The 8,622-nt window shown below is 37.5% G+C and overlaps 1 pseudogene; it reads right to left on the bottom strand.

Moving 5' to 3' along the window:
• Positions 1-6,077: 6,077 nt before the first annotated feature.
• On the bottom strand, positions 6,078-6,285 carry LOC112643655 (protein transport protein Sec61 subunit gamma-like; annotated as a pseudogene).
• Between the last annotated feature and the right edge of the window lie 2,337 nt (positions 6,286-8,622).

Raw genomic sequence — 8,622 nt, 5'->3', positions numbered from 1 at the left:
AGCAGACCTCATCTAGAGGAATTGCTAAAGGAAGTCCTTGAGACAGAAGACAAATGATAACAGAAGAAAACAGGGAATGTTGGGAGTGAAAAAGAGGAGTAGAATAGGTTAATATTTGGTGAATATGATAGCTGTTTCTTTTCCACTTGGACTTTAAAAATTGTTTGATATTTGAAAGCAAAACTTATAGCTTTGTTTGAAGTGGTTCTCAAGGTAGTCACAGATAATATTGAAAATGAAAAGTAAACAATTGTTTAAAAAAACTTTTTAAACAATTGTTTAAAAAAAACCTGGGTGGTTCTGTTGGTTACATGACTGCCTTCGGCTCAGATTATGATCTCAGGGTGCTGGGATTGAGTTCCACGTCGTTATCATCGTCTTCCTCATCGCCATCCGCTCCCTGCTCAGCGGGGAGCCTGCCTCTCCCTCTGCCCCTCCCCTTGTTTGTGCTAAATAAATAAAATCTTTGGGGGAAAAAAGTGCAAGGAGCCAACCGAAAGAGCTCCCAATGGCCAAAGCTGTACCTATTCGACCAACAAAATAAATAATGTAGTATTGGATTATAGCCCCAAGTAAATGTCCATGGGTCCATAGTAATATAAATAAATGATTGAATAAAAAAACAGTTGGGGGATAATGGAAAGTATCTTGTGCAGGAGAATTCCAAGTAATTTATGTCGATGCTCTGATCTCAGGAGGTGCAGCCTGACTTTGCAGTCCTTAGTGTGGCTGGTACATTGTGTCTTAATGTCAGAGGACAGTATGGAAAGGGAATAAGAGGACAGGAGACCATCTCAGCCAGGATACCAAGGTCAACATCACCAGTGATAAGTCACACTGATGGTACATATCACTGATACATGGAGAGAATAGAACTTTACCTCCATGGTCGACCCCCTACCCCCAATCTCATAACCTCCATCTAACCATGAGGAAAACAACAGGCAAATCCCAATTTGGGGCAATCTACCAAAATGCTTGACTAACACTCCTTGAAACAGTCCAGGTCATCAAAAGCAAGGTAAACTGTCATAGCCAAGAAGAGCCTAAGGAGATGTAACAACTAAAAGTAACTTGTATCTTGGATGAAAACTTGGAAGAGAAAAAACACGTTAGGATAAAACTAAGGAAATCTGAATAAAATATGGGCAGTGTATCAATATTGTTTATTATTTGTGATAGATGTACCATATTAATATAAAATGTTAATATGCAAACTTCATATTATCTTTGCAGTTTTTCTATAAATCTAAAACTATTCTAAAATTTTAAAGTGTCCTTTAAAATATATACATAGGGGATCCTTGGGTGACTCAGCATTTTAGCGCCTGCCTTCAGCTCAGGGCATGATCCTGGAGACCGGGGACCGAGTCCCAAGTCAGGCTCCCTGCATGGAGCCTGCTTCTTCCTCTGCCCATGTCTCTGCCTCTCTCTCTCTGTATCTCTCATGAATAAATAAATAAAATCTTTAAAAAACAAAACAAAACAAATATATATATACATAAAAACATTAATCCAAGACAGCCAAAGTGGTGATATTAAAATCAGGCAAAATAGACTTCAGAACAAAGAAAGCAGCCAGTGTCAAAGAGAAGCATTATCATGATTAAAAAGGGTCAATTCATTAAGAAGATGTAATTTAAAATGTGTATGCACTAAGGAATAAAATTGACAGAACTGAAAAGAAAAATAGACATATCTTCAACTATAGTTGGAAGCTTTAACACTTTTTTCTCATAGTAATTAATAGAACCACCAGACAGAAAATCAGCAGACGTAGAAGAACTGAGCAAAACTATCAACCAGGTACCCCTAAGAATGTTTAGAGGTAGACAAGCTGATGATAAGGTTGATATGGGAATGCAGGAACGCCTGGGTGGCTCAGCGATTGAGTGTCTGCCTTTGGCCCAGGGCATGATCCTGGATTGCTCGGATCAAGTCCCACATCGGGCTCCCTGTATGGAGCCTGCTTCTTCCTCTGCCAGTGTCTCTGCCTTTCTCTGTGTGTCTCTCATGAATAAATAAATAAAATCTTAAAAAAAAAAAAAAAAGATATGAGAAGGCTATTTTTTAAAGTTTATTTATTTATTTAAAATAATGTCTACACCCAATGCAGGGCTCAAACTCACAAACCTGAGATCAAGAGTCACATGCCCTTCCGACTAAGCCAGCCAGGCACACCTAGAATAGCTATTTTCAAAAGGGTTGAAAAGGAAGAATAGGGATCCCTGGGTGGCGCAGCGGTTTGGCGCCAGCCTTTGGCCCAGGGCGCGATCCTGGAGACCCTGAATCGAGTCCCACGTCGGGCTCCCGGTGCATGGAGCCTGCTTCTCCCTCTGCCTGTGTCTCTGCCTCTTTCTCTTTCTCTCTCTGTGACTATCATAAATAAATAAAAAAATAAAAAATAAAAAAAAAAGAAAAGGAAGAATAAAGCAGGAGGGAGGAACCACCCTTCTCAATTGTAAGGAGTTGTATATGGCTGCAGCCATCAAGACAGTGTGGTAATGGCAGGCAAATAGATGCAAAAATCAACGGAACAGATCAGAGTTCAGGGATAGACCTAAAAAAGGATGGCCAAAGTTTTTGTTTTCTAAATTGAAATATAATTCACATACCATAAAATTCCCCTTTTCAAGTGTACTCTTAGGTGATGTTTGGTATATTGACAAGATTTTTAAATATTCACAAGATTGCAACCATCTCCACTATCTAAACCAGAATATATTTTCATCACCCTCCAAAAAGACCTCCTCCCCATTAGCAGTCACTCCCCATTCCTGTCTTCTCCCAACTCTGGACAACCACTAATCTACTTTCTATCTCTTATGAATTTGCCTAGTCTGACATTTCACATTAAAAAGAAAATCATATGGTATGTGACATTTGCATCTGACTTCTTTCACTTAGCATGTTTTCAAGGTTCATCCATATCATTACATCAGGGCCTCATTCCCTTTTTATGGACAAATGATATCCATCATATGAGCATAACTCATTTTGTTTATCCATTCATTAGGTGATGGACATGTTTTTTTAAGATTTTATTTATTTATTCATGAGAGACACAGAAAGAGAGAGAGAGAGGCAGAGACACAGGCAGAGGGAGAAGCAGGCTCCATGCAGGGAGCCTGACCTGGGACTCAATCCTGGGTCTCCACGATCACACACTGGGCTGCAGGCGGTGCTAAACTGTTGCACCACCAGAGCTGTCCAGGTGATGGACATTTAGGTTGGTTCCACTTTTTGGCTTTATTAAATAGTGCTATGAACATTTGTGTATAAGTTTTTGTGTGAAATTATGTTTTCAATTATCTTGGGTATATATGTAGGGGTGGAATTGCCTGGCCACATGGTAACCATGTTTAACTCTTTGAGTTGCTGCCACATTGTTGTCCAAAGTAGCTATACTGGCTTATATTCCCAGCAGAGGTATACCAGAGTTCCTATTTCCCCATATCCTTGCCAACATGTGGCCATCTTTTTTGTCACCCTAGTAACTATAAGATGATTTGATTTGTATTTCCCTGATAACTAATACTGTTGAGCATATTTTTTTGTGCTTATAGGCCATTTGTATGACTTCTTTGGAAAAATGTCTGTTCAAGTCCTTTCCCCATTATCTATTGGGCTATTTGTCTTTATTATTGACTTGAAAGAGTTCTTTATGTGTTCTGGATGCTACATTCTTATCAAATATATGATTTGGAAGTATTTTCTCCTATTCTGGGAGTTATCTTTTTCACTTTCTTGATAGTGTTCTTTGAAGCACAAATTTCATTTTATTAAGTCCAATTTATTTTTTCCTTTGGTTGCTTTTGCTATAGGCATCATACCTAAGAAACCACTGACTAATCCAAGACCATAAAGACTTACATTTTCTTGTAAGAGTTTCATAAGGTTAACACTTACACTTTAAGTCCTTGATCCATTTCAAGTTCATATTCTGACGTGGTGTGAGACAGAGGTCCAGCTTCATTAGACAACTGGGTATACAGTTGTCTCAACAGTATCTGTTGAAAGAAGTATTTTTTTTCTTCTTGCATTGTCTTGGGAACCTTATCAAAAATTAGTTGACCATAATATATGGAGGTTTTTTCTGGACTATCAATTCTATCCCACTAGTTTGTTTATCCTTATGCCAGTATCACCCAGTCTTGATTACTGCAGCTTTGTAGTAAATTTTGAAATCAGGAAATGTGGATCTTCTAATTTTGTCCTTACTCTTCAAGATTATTTTGGCTATTCTGGGTCCTTTGCCTTTTTATATTAATTTTAGGATTAGCTTGTTAATTTCAACAAAAAAGTGAACTAGATTGTGTAAGAATTGTAGTGAATCTGTACATAATTTGGGAAGTATTACCATCTTAAAGATATTAAGTCTTCTAATCCATGAAGATAGGATATCTTTCTTCTTATTTAGATATTCTTTAATTTCTTTCAATGACGTTTTGTAGTTTTTAGTGCAACATTGCTGGATTCACTTATTAGCTTTTACCATTTTCCTGTGGATTTCTTGGTGGTTTTTGTATACAAAATCATGTCCTCCATAAATTCAGATAGTTTTACATCTATCTTTTAATCTAGATGCCTTTCATTTCTTCTTGTTGTCTAATTGCCCTGGCTAGAACCTCCAGTAAAATACTGAGTAGAAGTGGAGAAATCAGACATGGTTGTCCTGTTCCTCGTATTAGGGAGAAAACTTTCAGTCTTCTAACTTTAAGTATGATATTAATTGTGGGATTTTCATAGATGTCTTTATTAAGTTGAAGAAGTTCCCTTCTAATCTTATTTTTTTGAATATTTTTATCCTGTAAGGATTTTGGATTTGTCAAAAAAAAAAAAATTTCTGTGTCTGTTGAGGTTAGCATGTGGAATTTGCCTTAATCAACACAGTATATTACATTGCTTGATTTTCTTATGTTGAACCCACTTTGCATTCCTCAGATACATCTCATTTAGTCATTATGTATAATGCTTTTTTAAAAAAACATCCTATATTTTTTAGAGCAGTTTTACATTCACAATAAAATTAAGGAGAAAATACAAAGTTCCCATATACATGCTGTCCTCATAATCACAAGCTTCCTCCACCAACAACATCCTGCTCCAGAGTGGTACATTTATTAGAATCAATGAACCAACAGTAACACTTCATTATTATTCAAAGTCTGTAGTCTGCATTGAGGTTTACTCTCAGTGTTGTATATTCCATGGATTTTGACAAATGCATGATAACATGTACTCACCATTACAGTATTATATCAGGGATCCCTGGGTGGCGCAGTGGTTTGGCGCCTGCCTTTGGCCCAGGGTGTGATCCTGGAGACCCGGGATCGAATCCCACATCGGGCTCCCGGTGCATGGAGCCTGCTTCTCCCTCTGCCTGTGTCTCTGCCTCTCTCTCTCTCTCTCTGTATCTGTCATAAATAAATAAAATATTAAAAAAACAAAAACAAACAAAATACAGTATTATATCTAATAGTTTCACTGCCCTAGAAAACCCCTGTGCTCATCTTGTTCATACCCTTTCCTCTAATCCCTGGCAAACACCAAACTTTTTACTATCTCCATAGTTTGGACTTTTGCAGGATGTCATGGAGTTGAAGTTGCATAGTATGTAGCCTTTTCAAATTGGCTTCTTTCACTTAGTATTATGCGTTTAAGGTTCCTTTATGTCTTTTTGTGGCTTGATAGCTCATTTATTTTTAGTTTTTTATTTTGAAATCGTTTCGGTATAGAAATACAAAACATGTTGGAACAAAAGAAAACACAAAGCATATAGACACATTTTTACTCCATGAGCTTCTCAAATCCTCATTTGTTCACCAATCCCCAAGATAAAAAATTCTTCTAAAAAATATTCAGCAGTCCCTGGATGGCACAGTTGGTTGAGTGAACAACTCTTGTTTTAGGCTCAGGCCCTGATCTCAGGATCTTGAGACTGAACTCCCATTGGGCTCTGAGCTCAGTGAGGAGTCAACTTGAGTTTCTCTCTCTCTCTCCTTCTCCTCCTCTCTGCACGTGCTCTCTCTCTCTCTAAAATGAATAAATAAATCTTTTTAAAAATAAAAAAGCATTCAGTCACCCACAATGGTGTTATTAATAGCAATATGGATCAATTTCACAAAAAAGGCCAATGAATCCAATTATAGCAAATCCTAATGCTGTTGCCATGGCAATCTTCTGGAATTCTTTTCTATCAGGTTTAGTGCATCTTTTAACCAGTCAAACTGAGTCCTTCACAAACTGCTGACTTGGCTCAATGAACTGCCTTACCTAATCCATGACACCTGCCGACCAACATCTCAGATGCCAGGGATATGTAGCACAGAAGTGGACAAGCTCATTTCTTTATAGCACTTAGTAATATTCCATTGCCTGCATGTACTAAGGTTTATTTATCCAATCACCTACTGAAGGATATCTTGGTTGCTTCCAAGTTCTTGCAATTATGGAACAAAGCTGCTATAAACATCCATCTGCGGGTGTTGTGTGGACACAAGCATTCTACTCCTTTGGGTAGATACCAAAACAGGAGCACAGTTGCTGAATTGAATAGTAAGAGTATATGTGATTTTGTAAGAAAGTTCTAAACTTTCTGCCAAAGTGGCTCCACCATGTTGACTTCTTGTAAGAAATAAATGAGCTTTTGTCTTGCTCTACATCCTCACAAGCATTTGATGTTGATAATGTTTTGGATTTTCACCATTCTAATAGATGTGTGGTTTCTCATTGTAGCTTTAATTTGCAACTCTTTAAAAAAAATATTTTATTTATTTATTCATGAGAGACACACATAGAGAGGCAGAGACATAGGCAGAGGGAGAAGCAGGCTCCCTGCAGGGAGCTAGCTATGGGACTCGATCCCAGGACCCCGGGATCACGATCAGAGCCAAAGGCAGATGTTCAACCACTGAGGCACCCAGGTGCCTCTAATTTGCAGTTCTTAATGATATGGAGATCTCTATATGATATGGAGCATCTTTTCATATGTTTACTTACTATTTGTATGTCTTATTTGTTGAATTGTCTGTTCTGGTCATTTGCCCATTTTGGGTAACAGTCTTTTATCAGATATGTCTTTTGCAAATATTTTCTCCTAGTATGTAGCCTGTCTTCTCATTGTTTTGGTACTAGCTTCATTATGCTAGTAAGTTTTTGAGAATTTTTAAAACACCATATTCATAACAGATATTGGTTTGTAGTTTTCTTGTGATATCTTTGTTTAGTTTTGGTATCAGGGTAATAATGGCCTCTTAGGATGTGTTGGAAAGGGTTCTCACCTCTTCTATCTTTTGAAAGACTTTGTAAAGGATTAATGTTACTTCTAACATCTGGTAGAATGAAACAGTGAAACTATCTGTTCCTGGGTTTTCTTTGTGGGAAGCTTTATGATTATTGATTACTTGCTATAGGTCTGTTCAAAATTTGTTTCTTATTGACTCAGTTTTAAGAGTCCATGTCTTCCCATGAATTTGTCCATTTCATCTGGGTTATTTAACTTGTTGGTATACAATACTGCTCCCCCACCTCCTTTTTAAGAGAGGTATAGGGGGAAGAGCAAAGGGAGAGAGAAGATCTCCAGGAAACTCCCTGCTGAGCACAGAGCCCAACATGTGGCTTGATCTCACAACTCTGAGACCACAACCCGACCAAAAACCAAGATTTGGAACTCAACTGGTTGCACCACCAGGTGCCCTGAGAAATTAGGTCTTATTCACCATCTGTTAAGTAATGGGTTGCTTCTCTCCTGCTACTTTTTAGATTTTCTTTTTCTTTCGTTTTCAGAAGTTTGATTTTGATGTGCCTAGAGATGGCTCTCTGAGTTGGTTCTATTTGTAGTTTGTGAAGATTCTTGAATGTATATATTAATGTTTTTCATGAAAATAAGGACAATTTTGGCCATAATTTCTTCAAATATTCTTTTTCCCTTTCTCCTCTATTGCCAGGATTCCCGTTATGTATTTTGACACGTGATGGTGTCCTATAGGTCCCCTTTAGTTCTGTTCATATTTCTTGACTCTTTTCATTCCTTTCCCCAGTGCAGATAAAGGTTCATTGGTCTACCTTCAAGTTTGCTGGCCTTTTGTCTGCATGCTTAAATCTGATACTGCCTTAGTGAATTTTTCACTTCAGTTATAATTTTAAACAACAGTTTAATTTTTTGTATTTTTTTCTAATTGATATTTTCCATTTGGTAAGACACCTTTCTTAAACTTCTCTTTAGTTCTTGAAACATGCTTAACTCTTGTTTAGTTTTTTTAACATATTTAAAATAGACTTCAAAGCCTGTCTAGAAGACCAGTATGTGGGCTTTTCAGGGACAGTCTCTGTTATGTGTTTATTTCCCTGCCTGTAAACCATAATTTCTTGTTTCTTTCCATGTCTCATTACTTAGTATTGAAACCAGACTTTTAAAAGGACTCTGGAAACCAGATTATCTTCCCTTTCCAGGATTTGTTGTTGTTAATTTGTGTTGTTTATTTGGTATATTTTCTGACCTAATTGTGTAATGTGGTCTCTGAAATCTCTGCTCATTGAGCTTAGTTGTCAGCTAGTAACTGGGGACAGCTTTCCACAGATTTCCCAGTCTTTGCCAAGGGTTTGTGTGTGTGTTTGTGC

This window comes from Canis lupus, chromosome 1, assembly GCF_003254725.2.
Source record: "Canis lupus dingo isolate Sandy chromosome 1, ASM325472v2, whole genome shotgun sequence".
Taxonomy (NCBI): Eukaryota; Metazoa; Chordata; class Mammalia; order Carnivora; family Canidae; genus Canis; species Canis lupus.
Note: the sequence above shows the minus strand (reverse complement) of the source record. Positions and strands in the feature narration are given on the sequence as shown.